The sequence below is a fragment of the Eriocheir sinensis genome, chromosome 4, assembly GCF_024679095.1.
Source record: "Eriocheir sinensis breed Jianghai 21 chromosome 4, ASM2467909v1, whole genome shotgun sequence".
Taxonomy (NCBI): domain Eukaryota; kingdom Metazoa; phylum Arthropoda; class Malacostraca; order Decapoda; family Varunidae; genus Eriocheir; species Eriocheir sinensis.
Genome location: NC_066512.1, coordinates 268337 through 281922, shown reverse-complemented (window position 1 = coordinate 281922; position 13586 = coordinate 268337). Strand labels below are relative to the sequence as shown.

The following is a 13586-nucleotide window of genomic DNA, read 5'->3' as shown; positions in this document are numbered from 1 at the left end:
CACACACACACACACACACACACACACACACACACACACACACACACACACACACACACACACACACACACACACACACACACACACAAAGAGAGAGAGAGAGAGAGAGAGAGAGAGAGGTGCTGGCAGAAAAAAAGGAGATAGAGACGCAGGGAAGTGGAAAGAGAGAGAAGGAAAGAGGAAAGGGAGGGAGAGTGAGAGAGGAGAGCGACAGAGGAGGGACCCGGTTCGAGAGTAAGAGGAGAAAGAGGAGAGAGGGAGAGGAAGGACCCGGTTCCAGAGTAAGAGGAGGAGGAGGAGGAGGAACGCCTGAGTGAGGAAAGAAGAGAGAGAGGAGGAGAGGGATAGGGTAAATCTTTTTGGCGGGAGGAGATAAAATATAGGAAAGGAGAGGAACGGGAGGGGAAAGGAGAGGAGAGGAGGAGGAAGAACGAGAGGCAGGGAGAGTGGTCTAGTAATAGTAGGGGATGAGGGAGGGAGGAAGGAAGGGAAGGGAGAGAGGGAAGCAGGAAGGGAAGGAGGGAGAGAAAGAAGGGAGGAGGGAGGGAGAGGATGGGAGACAAGGAGGGATGGTGTAGAGGGTATGGAAGGAAGCAATTTTCTAGATGCAAGCTGATGGACCTCTTGGCAACCCGTGATGGATGAAACAAACTCAATCTGCTATGCCTATACCTCCTCTCTCTCTCTCTCTCCATCTACCAGCCGGGAGAGAAAAAGAGAGAGAGAAAGCGTGAGTGGTATGTCATTAAGTTTGGTCTAATTACTCGCTTTGTGTCGCCTAGGCATTTGGTGTTGGGTTAGAGAGAGAGAGGCGTTAATGCTTTAAAAGTTAGGCTGTTTTTTTACATTCTCTCTCTCTCTCTCTCTCTCTCTCTCTCTCTCTCTCTCTCTCTCTCTCTATCTCTCTCTCTCTAATATCTTTCTTTCTTTCTTTCTTTCCTTATCTGTCTATCTGTATCTATCTCTTACATTCTCTCTTACATTTTTAATTATTACATTCTTTTCTACTATTATTTTTTGGACTGTTAATTGCGCTATTTTCTTTCTTTCTTCCTTTCTATCTATCTACCCAGCCATCTATCTCTCTATCTATTTGTCCTTCCTTTTAAATGCTCACTATGCCAACGGAAATTATTGTTTACAACACATGAAGACTTATATTTGATACGAGAAGGCAAACAGAATTCTAAACCGTCAACCCGCTAATAATGGGTCGACTTATTTGCCTCGTCCAATGAAAATATTTACCCTGGAAGCTTATTATAATCACGGACACACACACACACACACACACACACACACACACACACACACACACACACACACACACACACACACACACACACACACACACACACACACACACACACACACACGTCATTATTAGCAGTAGAATAATGCCCTGAACAAACAAACACATTAGAATTCCGCCGGACACATACAAGTATCGCATATTCGGGGTATACTTACTTAGACTAGTGTTCAGAAATTCATATGTAGTTAGAATTTTTGTTGTGTTAATAAGAACTACACTTTTTCTCTCTTTCTCTTTCTTCTTCTCATCTCATTTGCATATGAATATTGTTACACACACGCAAGTCAACACATACACACACACATAAACGAAAATAAACACACATTCACACAGATTCACACATTCACTGACACACACAACCATATATGCACAGAGAAAGAGATAAGAAAAGAAAAGAAAGAAAAAGAAAGACAGAATGAATTAAAGAATGAAAGACAGAAAAAGAAAGAGGAAAGAGTAAGAGAGAGTGAGAGAAAAAAAAAAGAATTGCCATCAGGAGAAAAAAATAAGAGCAAGCAAAAAAAAAATACCACGAGAAAAGTAATTGAAAAAATAAATAAAGGAAAGGTCAGGAAAGGAATACTGCAGAACACACAATAGAGCTACCAAATATACAAAAGGAATCACGTTTTATTTTCCTTTATTTTCTCTCATTTTCCTTAACTTCTTCATCCTCCCAAAATTACATACTCTATCCCTTGCCTTTCTTCTCTTCTGCCTGACCCAACCACTCTTCTTCCCTTCCTTCCTTCCTTCCTTCCTTTATTCCTTCATCATGTCCTCCTCCCTACGTCTTCCAAATCCACTTCATTTATTTCCTTCCTTCCTTCTTTCATTCTTTCCTTCCAACCTTTCCATTCTTCCATAATTCCTTCACAGATACAATCATTTACTCATTTTGTTATCATCCCATCTCTCCCTCCACCTATCTTTGCTTCCTTCCCCTCTCCATCTCTTTCTTTCTTCTATCCTTTCTTCAGTCATTCATTTCTCTTCTCCCCTTTCTTTCTTTCCACTCATACTGTATCCCTTTCATTCCTTCCTTCCTTCCTTCCTTCCTTCCTTCCTTCCATCCTTTCTTCAGTCATTCATTTCTCCTCTCCTTTCTTTCTTCCCACTCACACAATATCCCTTTCCTTCCTTCCTTCCTTTCTTCCTTCCTTCCTTCCTTCCATCCTTTCTTCAATCATTCATTTCTCCTCTCCTTTCTTTCTTCCCACTCACACAATATCCCTTTCCTTCCTTTCTTCATTCCTGCCTTCAGTCCTTCCTTCCTTTCTTCTTTCTTTCCTTCTTTCCTTTCTTCCTTACTTCCCAATTACCCCATCCCTTTTTCTCTCTACTTATTTTTCAGGGTTAAGCTTTCCATTCCTCTTCGTTACCAGCTCAACTTTCTCTCAATCCCAGTTCAGTGTCACCTCCATTCCTTCCCTCTTCTCTCTCTCTCCATTCTCTCTCCTCTCTCTCTCTCCATTCTCTCTCTCTCTCTCTCTCTCTCTCTCTCTCTCTCTCTCTCTCTCTCTCTCTCTCTCTCTCTCTCTCTCTCTCTCTCTCTCTCTCTCTCTCTCTCCTTTCTCGTTCTTTCTCTCAAACTCTCACAAGAAAACAGAAGAAAAATTTAGATTCCTGAAGATGATGCTCTCACCCCTTACATACCTACCTCCTTCTTCTCGTCCTCCTCCTCCTCCTCCTCCTCCTCCTCCTCCTCCTCCTCCTCCTCCTCCTCCTCCTCCTCCTCCTCCTCGTCCTCTTCTTATCCTGTTTAATTTAGTCTTAGGGGAAGTTCTTGGTTGCTACAGAGCACCGGAATTCTCCAAGGCCCTGAAGCGAGGCGATGCAACCACATGAACGAGGCCCCGGCCGGAGGAGGAAGATAAAGGAGAGGAAGGAGAATGAGGGGAGAGAGACGAGGGGAGTGGAGAGAGAGAGACAGAGAGAGAAGGAATGGTATTGTTAACCTCATTGCCGCTTCATATTTTGGTTCCTATCTTTTTTCTTTCCTTTTTTTTTCTTTTTTTTTCCTCTGGTCCGCTTTGTTGTTATTGTTGCCATTGTTGCTGTGTTGTTGTTGTAGCTCGTTTTTCTGGTTATTGGTGCTGTCTTGGTTCTTATTGCTGTTGTTATTGTTGTTGTGTTATACTGTTGTAATTGCTGGTGGTAAAGTCTAATATTTTCGTGGGAATTTGATTTACATTATGTTTTCTCTATATACTAACTACGTCTCTTCCTTTTGTTGTTACTACTACCATTACTATTAGAACGTGACACTCCATCCCTCTACTACCACTAACTTAACCTTAAATTATTGCACTAGCCCCAAAACCAACATAATAACCCCTCCCCCCCTCATAAAACTCCCCCTATGGTCATTCCTTCTCCCATAGCCCAGTCAATAATATGTCTTCACTTACCGACAACAACCCTCCCTCCCCACCATTCCCATCACCAGCACTAATAACACCTCTTTCTCTCCTGCAGCAACACGGCTTCTTACGGGGGATGCCACCGGCGGTCCCCTGTCGTTCACTCAGGCGAGATACTGCGTGGTGGTGGCTGAGGATGCGGCACCCTCAGCCTCACTCGCCACCGTACGGGCCGTCCACAAGCAAGGTATCTGTCTGCCTGTTTTTCCCTCCATCTCTTTCTTCTCTTGCACCCTCCCTCTCTGTCTCTCTCCCTTTCTCATTTCCAAAGTGACGTTCAACATTTCTTCCTCCCTTTCCTTTTCCCAAGTATCGGAAGGAAATCTTTCTCTGATTCTTTTTTTTTTCCATCTTCCTCTCTTTCTCTCTCGCCTTTATTTTCGGGAAAGTGTCAGTTTATTTCATCCAGCATTACTGTCCCATTTTGTGTGAAAGGAGGAAGTGGAGGAGAAGGAGTGCAAAGTGGAGGGGAAAGGATGAGGAAGTAATAAAAGAGGAGGAGGAGGAGAATTTAGAGAGGGCACGGATGAGGAGGAGATATATATAAATGGAGAAGATTTGAGGAACAGAAATAGGGGATAAAAGAGATGAATTATACGAAAAGTAAAAATACGTAGTGATGATGATGTCCTTGAGAAATATAAGGAGGAAGAGGAGAAGGATGAAACGATCGACAAGGCATTGAATGAGTAGGAAGATAATATATTGAAGGAGAAGAAGAATTATTAGGAGAAGGAGGAGGATTAGGAATAAAGAATAAGAGTGTGACAAAATATGGAAAGAAAAAGAAGATAACGTTGCCAAATGATGAAAAATGAAGATAGATAAACTCGTGTGCAAAATTTGAAGAAGAAAATGAGGATAAAGTTGAAAAATGAAAACAATATAAATGAAAAACACCCGCGTGGAAAAGATATGACTTAACGGATGAATAAAACACAAAAAACTGCAAATAATTACTGAAACTCTATATGGTTTGGAAACGGAGCTCTCTTGGACGCAGGCGAATAAAACCCAACTCATGCACACAGACGCCTGGCCTTTACCGATAACGTTTTTAGCTCGCCTCGCTGTGGAAAATCATCGCGCGCAGTTTTCTGACTCGCCGTAAAAGGGAACATCCGCTTCAGGCCAAATATGCGCCAATTAACCTGATGCAAAATGAACGGTTGAGCAAAGAGATAATATAACTTTATGCCCCAAAATATAAAAAAGGAACCAACATTGCGAGCGTATTGATTAAATTGGCCGAGCCGTGTTTGATAAAGTATTTTTCATCCGGTGCATTAATAATAACGCAAGGAACGCATTTAATAGGGAGTTTTATAATTAGTGCTGTGAAAAAATGGCAGAGATTAATTTACATGCTTGATTTGCTGAACTTTGCTGCTGATACAACGAGGTGCAAAATGTGCCGAGTCAACCATTTTGCTGTTTTTTTTTATATATATTAAAATTAGTATTATTATCACGGCTTTTATTACGTTCAATATCGGAATGGCTGCCAGAAAATGTGTAGATAATCCTTCTTTTTCGTCTCGTTTGTTTTTCATCCATTAAATCTCCGTTTGATGCGCGTTTTTCACGGATTAGTGTTTCGTAATTTATTTGCAGTATTTCCTGAGTGATCGTCTGCTTTTAAATTTCATTCTCGTAAATTATTATATATATTTTTTTCTTTCTCGGCTGTTAGGCTAACATCGTCCACTTCGGCGTAATGAGGAGGGGGATAATGTTTTGTTGTTGTCTGTTTGCTTGCCTGTCTGTCTGTCTGCCTATCTGTTTCTTTATCTCTCCGTCTCCAAAATATCCCACAAAACGAATAGGCTTATGGTCACCAAATACACCTTAGATCATCCTCAGTTAATTATCTCAAAATATTTAACACCTGGGAACACTTCGATAAAAATGCTTCAGTGACGGGAAATAGATTAAAAAAATATTGTGACACACTTCTTGAGAGCGACCATACGGAAAAAAAACTTGATGTGCTTTGAGACAGACCGTAAGGGCTTTCAAAGGGCAGAGAGACATTACCAGACCATAAATGCATTACGTAGGAGAAAAACAGGATTTGTGAGATGATTCGGCTCAGATCACGTGTTTCCATTTTTTTTTCTTCCTACCGAGGATATTTCAGCTCTTTTACGATTAAATACGATCAAAACTGACCAATAGAGTTTACGATACGTATTCTGTGCTGTACAGTCGGCAAAAAAAGCAGGAGCATTAATAAACTAGAAAATAATTCCGGAAAAAGATGTACCTTTACACTTTTGAGGCACAAGTTACAATGTTAACGAATTGAAAAGTGGAATAACAAGAAATGAATACAGTGGTTTTATTCAGATCCAGCGAAAAGCCTCTTATGAGAAATATTATATGAAGATGAAGAACCATATGTAAAATGAAACAATATACAGTCAGTCAAAACTATATATCAAAAACCCATTCGTCTTTGGGATAGAATTTGAGCGAAATCTATAGACATGGTTTTGTGTCGGTTTGAGGGGTACCAGTGGACAAATGCTAGCGATTCGCACCCACCTAAACGACACAACACCATGTCTAGAGATTTCGCTCCAATTCCCTTCCAAAGACTCATGGGCGTTTATGCATTTTTGACCGACTGTGCATTGTTTCATTATACATATGGTTCTTCATCTTTCTGTATATATTTCCCGCAAGAGGTTTTTCGTTTGTTCCGATTAAAACTTTCTGTATTTATTTCCTCCATTTTTTTTAATTCGTTTAACATTTAACTAGTCCCAAAAAAGTGTGAAGGCGCGTAGTCTCTTTTCTTAAATGTTGTTCGTCTATTAAAGTCTGTTCCGCTCGACATAGTATTTTGTGTTCGAAATCGATAAAGTTTTCTTCGTGAGACTTTTTTTCCTGTGTGGCCTTTTCCTGGAAGATGATATTTTTCTGTGCGTTTAACATCCGGAAACCATTGACTCATTTCTTTTTCTGCTGTTTTATTTTTTTTAATAAAGGGGGAAATGTAAAAGGAGAAGAAGTGGACGACGAAATGGGCGTGGAAGATAAAACAAGGAGAAAATGAACAAGATAGTAAATGGGAAAAGCGCTTTGAGAAAGATATAAAAAATGAGGAAGAAGAAGAGAAGGAGTAGGCGTAGAAGCAAAAGGAAAACCATGATTTCGTTTAATGTTTTATTACTTGATTGATGAAAGTAAAGTTCTGAGAGAAACACACACACAAAAAAAGAGAAAGAAGAGGAGGAGGAGAACGAAAAGGAGAAGGAGTAGGCATAGAAAAAGGAGGAGAAAGAATATGATTTCGTTTTATATTATATTACTTGATTGATGAAAGTAAAGTTCTGAGAGAAACACACACACAAAAAAGAGAGAAAGAAGAGGAGGAGGAGAACAAAAAGGAGAAGGAGTAGGCGTAGAAGTAGGAGGAGAAAGAATATGATTTCGTTTTATGTTATATTAATTGACATTCATTTTCTTAATCACATTCCAATTGAAATCCGATGTCGTCATTACTCATACACCCACGCAAAGAGATAAAATAATAATAAATATATAAACACAAAAATAAGTAAATAAATCAGAAGTATATTCCTTCCTAACGAAACCAGAAAAAGCAGTGATTTCGCAATGCCATCATGCAACACTGACCGGCATAGACTCATCAAATGTTGAAATGTCTGCAATTAGTAAGCCGTCGATTGCCTCAGCGGAAAACTGCATTACGAGTGGCTGAATTTGACCTTGAGATAGATAGATATATAGACAGATAGATAAATATATAGGTAGATAGATAAATAGACAATTGATAGATAGATAGAGAGATGAATAGACATGTAGATATATGAATAATGATATACAGCCATAACAAATAATGCACAGCTACATGCGGAATCGCAAACAGACAGACATGAGTGACAGACACAACGTTAGACTGACAAGCAAAGAGACAGGCAGATGGAGAGACAGACAGACAGACAGACACAGACGAACAGACAGTGAAAGGAAGGTGGAGGCAGATATCAATTATTTAAACACACACACACACACACACACACACACACACACACACACACACACACACACACAGTAGATTCTTCTTCTTCTTCTTCTTCTTCTTCTTCTTCTTCTTCTTCTTCTTCTTCATGGTGAGGTGACGGCGGCGGAAATGAAGAACTTAGTGAACCAAAACTCGAAACGGGGACGTCAAAGTCTGTAATGTATATTTGTGTGTGTGTGTGTGTGTGTGTGTGTGTGTGTGTGTGTTCTATGGGCAGTTAGCGTGTGAAAGTCTACGGACAAAGCTCTCTCTCTCTCTCTCTGTTCCATTATTCGCAGACTCTTGAGAGCGAAGAAAATATAGAAAAACATAAGTCACTCAGAGATTCATGGGAGCGGGTTTCTCTTGTTTTCGTTATATTTTTTTTGTTTTGATATCACAAAACACTCGATTGCCTTTCTTGGAACATGAGACTCCTCCCGGAATGTTAAGTGTGTGTGTGTTATGAGCAGTTACCGTGTGAAAGTCTACGGACCAAGTTAGCCATATTTATATTACTCTCTCTCTCTCTCTCTCTCTCTCTCTCTCTCTCTCTCTCTCTCTCTCTCTCTCTCTCTCTCTCTCTCTCTCTCTCTCTCTCTCTCTCTCTCTCTCTCTCTCTCTCTCTCTCTCTCTCTCTCTCTCTCTCATACCGCACACTATGAATAATAAGTGAGAACTGTTGATGGAAATCCTTCTAATACTCTTTCTCGCCCTCTTCCTTCTTCTCACTTCCTCTCCCTCATCCATCTTTTCCCTTCTCCTCCTCCTCCTGCTCATCCTCCTCATCTTCTATGCTCATCATTTCTCATCTCCCTCATTTCCGTTTCTCAATGTACCCCTCAACTTTTTTTTTCTGATCGTACCTTCCTTTGCTTCTTCTTCATTTTCTTTCCTCTTTCTTTTCTTCATTTTTTCCTTTTTCGTTTCTCAATTTTCCCCTTCCTTTCTCTCTTCCTTTTCATTTTCATTTTCCTTCCCCTTCTATTTCCTTTTCTTTCTCTTCCTCCTTTTCTTCTTCTTTTTCCTCCTTCCTAACTTCTCTTCAGTCCATCATTTCCTTACTATTTCCCCTCTTCCTCATTTTATTCATCTTTTATCCCTTCTTTTATTTTTTTCATTCATGCCCACTTCCTCCCTTCCTTTTCTCTTCATTTCTCTTCCCTTTCTTTCTTTCCGTATTTTCCTAAGTCTCCCCTTTATTTATCTTCTCTGCTAACTTATACTTCTTAATTTTTTTTATCATGTGTGACCTCTAAGTAATTTGCATGTTTTTCCACTGTTTCCCTCTGGCTACTCTAAACCATCCAAGTCTTCCCTTTTGCTCTATATTCTTTTTCCCTTCCCATCTCCCTCGACTTCTCTGTGTGTGCACGTGAGTGTGTATATGTGTGTAGTCTTGTATTAGCTCCTGCCATCCACATCACATCTTGCCTCACATCCTTTTTACCTCTCTCGCTCTCCTCCCTCGTACCTTCTCTTCCTCTTCTCTCATAACCACATATATCATCCCTCCCTCTGCGTGTGTGTGTGTGTGTGTGTGTGTGTGTGTGTGTGTGTGTGTGTGTGTGTGTGTGTGTGTGTGTGTGTGTGTGTGTTGACGGTGTGACAGTAATAATGCAAATAAGGTGTTAAGGGAATACTGACGTGTTGGTTTGCTTACACTTCAAAAAAGACAGAGGAAATGAAGAAAGAGGAGGAGCAGGAAGAGAAGGAGGAGAAGCAGGAGGAGAAACGGGAGGAGGAGGAAGAGGAGGAGGCGGACGAAGTGGAGGAGATAGACAGGATGAATGACTGAAGGAGAAAGAATTGAAATAAAAGTAGAAAAAATAGGAATATTAGAAGAAAGTCTGCATAAGAAAGTATCATGTAGCAAATGAGGAAGAAGAAAATGAAAAAAAAATGGAGAAAAATGGAAAGTAACACAAATTGAGACAAGAACATGAAGGAAATGCAAATATGACGAGGAAAACGAGAAAGAGCAGAAGAGAGAACAAAAAGAAAACGTCAAGATAAAAAAAGAAAGTCTACAAAAAGAAATAGAAAATAAAAACTAAATGAAGAACAAGGAAAAAGGAAGAGATGCAGAAAAGAAAGAACAAGAAAAAAGCTAACACGAAAGAGAAGCAAGAAGGACACAAAACAAGATCAGGCAAAGACAAGTAAGTCCACGGTGAAAAACAAAAAAAAGAAAACGGTGGAAATAATGAGGATCAGGTGCACAGAGGACGAAAAAACATTCCTGGGAGAGAACGAGACAGTGGAGGAGGAAGAGAAGGGTGGGGGGGCGTTAGCGGTAAGAGATGAGGACACGCCACAGTCAGCGTAGAATTGGTCTTGTCACGCCGGAAAGTAAGGCGACGAGTTGTGAGACAAGGGAGATGCAGGAGACGAGAGAGAGAGAGAGAGAGAGAGAGAGAGAGAGAGAGAGAGAGAGAGAGAGAGATCGTATAATAAAGAAAAAAAAGAGACAGATGAAAGGAATGAAAGAAATGCAAAAACAAAGTCAAGAAAAATAATAATGTCAAAGTGAAGGAGAAAAATAATCAACGAGAAACTGACTAAATTATTATCCATCAAGAAAGATAAACTCTCTCTCTCTCTCTCTCTCTCTCTCTCTCTCTCTCTCTCTCTCTCTCTCTCATCTCCTACCCCCTTCTCCCTTTTCCTATTCCTCCCTCCCTCTCCCCCCCCCACACACAATTATCTTTTTCTCTCCTGCGAACACCCCGATGAGAAGATATTGATAGCAGGTGTGTCCAGGCGCTCCCCCGTTGTTCCCTTTCTCAGGTGATAATGATGTAAAGGGCGAGGAGGACGCCTGGCTGTTTGGAGAAAGGCGTGGAGGGAAAGTGGGCGGGAACTGAGAGCGATTGACATAAAGCAGACGAGACGTAAGGGGAGGAGAGAGGGGAAGAGGAGCGGGAACAAGTGAAAGAAGAGGAAAGAAAGCGCGAAAGAATAGGAAAGAGGAGAGAGCGAAAATTAATGAATGGAAAGGTAGTTGGGATTGGCATAAATTAGACAGGAAATAAGGGAAGAAGAGAGGGGAAAGGAATGAAAGGAAGGGGACAGAGAAAGACAGGAAGAGGGAGGTACAGGAGTTGAAGAGGTAGGAGGAGAGATGAAAAAATAAAAGGAAAGGAATAAATATGAGATACGTAAAATGAAGAGGGGGAAAAGATAATAAAAAAGGAGTGGAAAGAAATGAAAAGATTGAGAGAAAGAGGGACAATAGGAACAGAGACACTTACGGAAGGTGAAGAGGGAGGAGTAGAGAAGGAAAAAAGAGCGGAAAGAAGTGGAAGGAGAGGGACAGAGTGGGAAAGACTAGGATAGGGAGAGCAACTAAGGAAAAAAGGAAAAACAGGAAGAAATAAGAATAACTACATAATTAATGGAAAGAGTGAAATAAACCCTGAAACTAAATGAGCCAGGACATCAGAAGGAAAAAAAAAGACGATCGAGACACACGAGGATATGATGAAGGGGAAAACAGGAAGGAGAGAGAAAGAGAACGGAAGGGGAAATGAAAGGACGAGAGAGAACGGAGAGAGAGAAGTATGTCATCCGAAGAAGGGAGGAACAGAAAGACTGGTATTGAGAAGGGAGAGAGAGAAAGGAGGTCATGGCAAACAAGAAAGACAGACGGAAAAAAATAAGTGGATAGGGAGCGAAATTGACAGAATATCAAGCAGGAAATAATAAGGTAGGAGGAAGGGACCAGCACAACACCACGAAGAGGGGATAACAAGTAGAGTATATACAGGATTCAGTGCCATAGCAAGGAATAGGATAGGATTAAAGAGGTCTTGATAGCAATGGAAAGGGATTGAAAGAAATTAAGGGAAAGAAAAGGACCAGTGGGTAGCGCAGTATGTCAAGTGCAGTGATAGCATAAGCGAAGGAAATAGGGCGAGAATGGAAGTGTCAGCAGCAATAGAAGAGAGAGAGAGGAAAAGGAGGAAAGGAACGGATGTGTGTTGTGGTAAATTCTTTTCTGTTTCTCTTTCTACATTTGGTTTCTCTTTTTCTTTAGCTTTTGTTGTGATGTTCTCTTAAATTGTGGCAACTTTTTATTTTTATTTGAATGTTAGCTCTCGTATTTACTTTATTTATTTACTTATATTTTCGCTTATTTATTTACTCACTAGTTTCTGTATATGCGTCTTTTATTACTGTTTTCTAGTCTCTGTTCTGATGTTCTTTGTAGATTTTTTTTTTTATTTCTTCCGCTCTGAAACTTGTCACTATTCTCTTGTTTGAATGTCAGCTCTCTTATTTTTCTGTCTATTTACTTATCTCTTTGTTATTCATTCACTTCCATCTCTCTCTCTGTGTACTCCTCGTCTTTATGAATACCAGAAACGTATCCAATTTGTCGTTTCACAGAAAGCTCATTGTTACGCTAGATTTCTTTTTTATCCGGCTGTTGTTCGAAGTAAAGTCGAGCGTGTCCAAAGCCTGTGGAGGTGAAACACGCGAAAGACGAGGCTCGGTGCCATTTTAGTCTGGAAAAGAGAAACTATTGTCTGCTTCAAGGATTTGTACGTCACTTCGGCTTCAATTGATGTTTTTTTTTATAATACTCTGTCATTGTGTGTGTGTGTGTGTGTGTGTGTGTGTGTGTGTGTGTGTTCCCTTCGTCCCCCGATGTTGAAAGGGACTGAATAAAAGGTTTCGATGTTTATAGCTTCGGGAGTTAAGCGTCAACAGAAGATAAGAACCCTCTGGATCTAATCGTCTTGAATGCCCTTCGTATATTGCTCACGAGGCCGAGTAGTAGTGGACCAAAGAAGTGGGTGTTTGCTCATATATCTTTGCTATTGAATTCCAGTAATCCACCTCGCGTTCCGGTGCCGTGACATGTTCCGAAGAAAAGTGACCTCCTGCTCTTTACCAAGTGTCACAAGTCGGCGTCGGAAGCTCAATACGAAGATAATTGCCAGTAAAAAGGCACCAGATGTTTTGTCAGCGAAACTTTTCTGAGTATCGAGTTTATCCTCCGAATCAGAGAGTTAGGTAAAAAGGGTTTCTTACTCGGGTCGCTGGAAACTATTCGCGTTGTTCTCTATTTTGTTGAAAGCTGTCGACACTAAAACCAATAGAATCGTTTTGTGTCTCCGAAAACTACTTTTGTTGTGATCTATATTTTTTCGGACACCTCCCGACCCCGCCAGCCACTGGACTCATTTAACTTTTTCTGTGTGACCTGAAGACTTATTAACGAATCCGCGGGGAACAGAAAACATATTTGTCGCTCTTTTTTTTTTTTATGTGCCAGCCTATAGCGCCGGCAGGCTTTCTTAAGGGGCCTGGATGGCAGTCGGCCCCAGCCCGTCATGGCGCAGGCAAGTATTTTATAGTGGCGCCATCTTTTCTTGGCTCATGCTGCCCCGGAGAGCCTGAGCTCGTTCTTGATTCACTTGGACGGTTTCCTCTAGAGTCCGGGTTGATGGGTGGTCTTCAGGACAGCATGTGGGTAGTTTTAAGCCACTCGGCGGTGACTGAAAAATTCCAGGTAATAGCGGCGGATTCGAACCCGCGTCGTCCATCGCGCGGTGAATGTGGGATCCTCACGCTAACCACTCAGCCACTGCCTACCCTGATGTTATTGTTATTGTTTGTACAATATCCTATTTTCTTGTTGGCTGTAGCTCTTGAAAGATAAAGAAGCTCATCACGTATTCGACGAGCATTGCGTTGTCCTTTGTGGTGTCCAACAAATGTATCCTCTTTGTCAAGGCGTAAAGTTCTCTCCTATGCTCGTAATGGTCCAATGTTCTGAATGGTCTTGCTGGCTCATTGAAAGATA

At 40.9% G+C, this 13586-nt stretch overlaps 1 long non-coding RNA gene across 1 annotated transcript in view; it reads left to right on the top strand.

Moving 5' to 3' along the window:
- The first annotated feature begins 3788 nt into the window (after positions 1-3788).
- Positions 3789-13586, top strand: part of LOC127007744 (uncharacterized) — a 70998-nt gene continuing 61200 nt past the window's right edge. The window contains exon 1 of the long non-coding RNA XR_007760480.1: positions 3789-3925. This is a non-coding gene — a long non-coding RNA (uncharacterized LOC127007744). The remainder of the gene's footprint in view (positions 3926-13586) is intronic.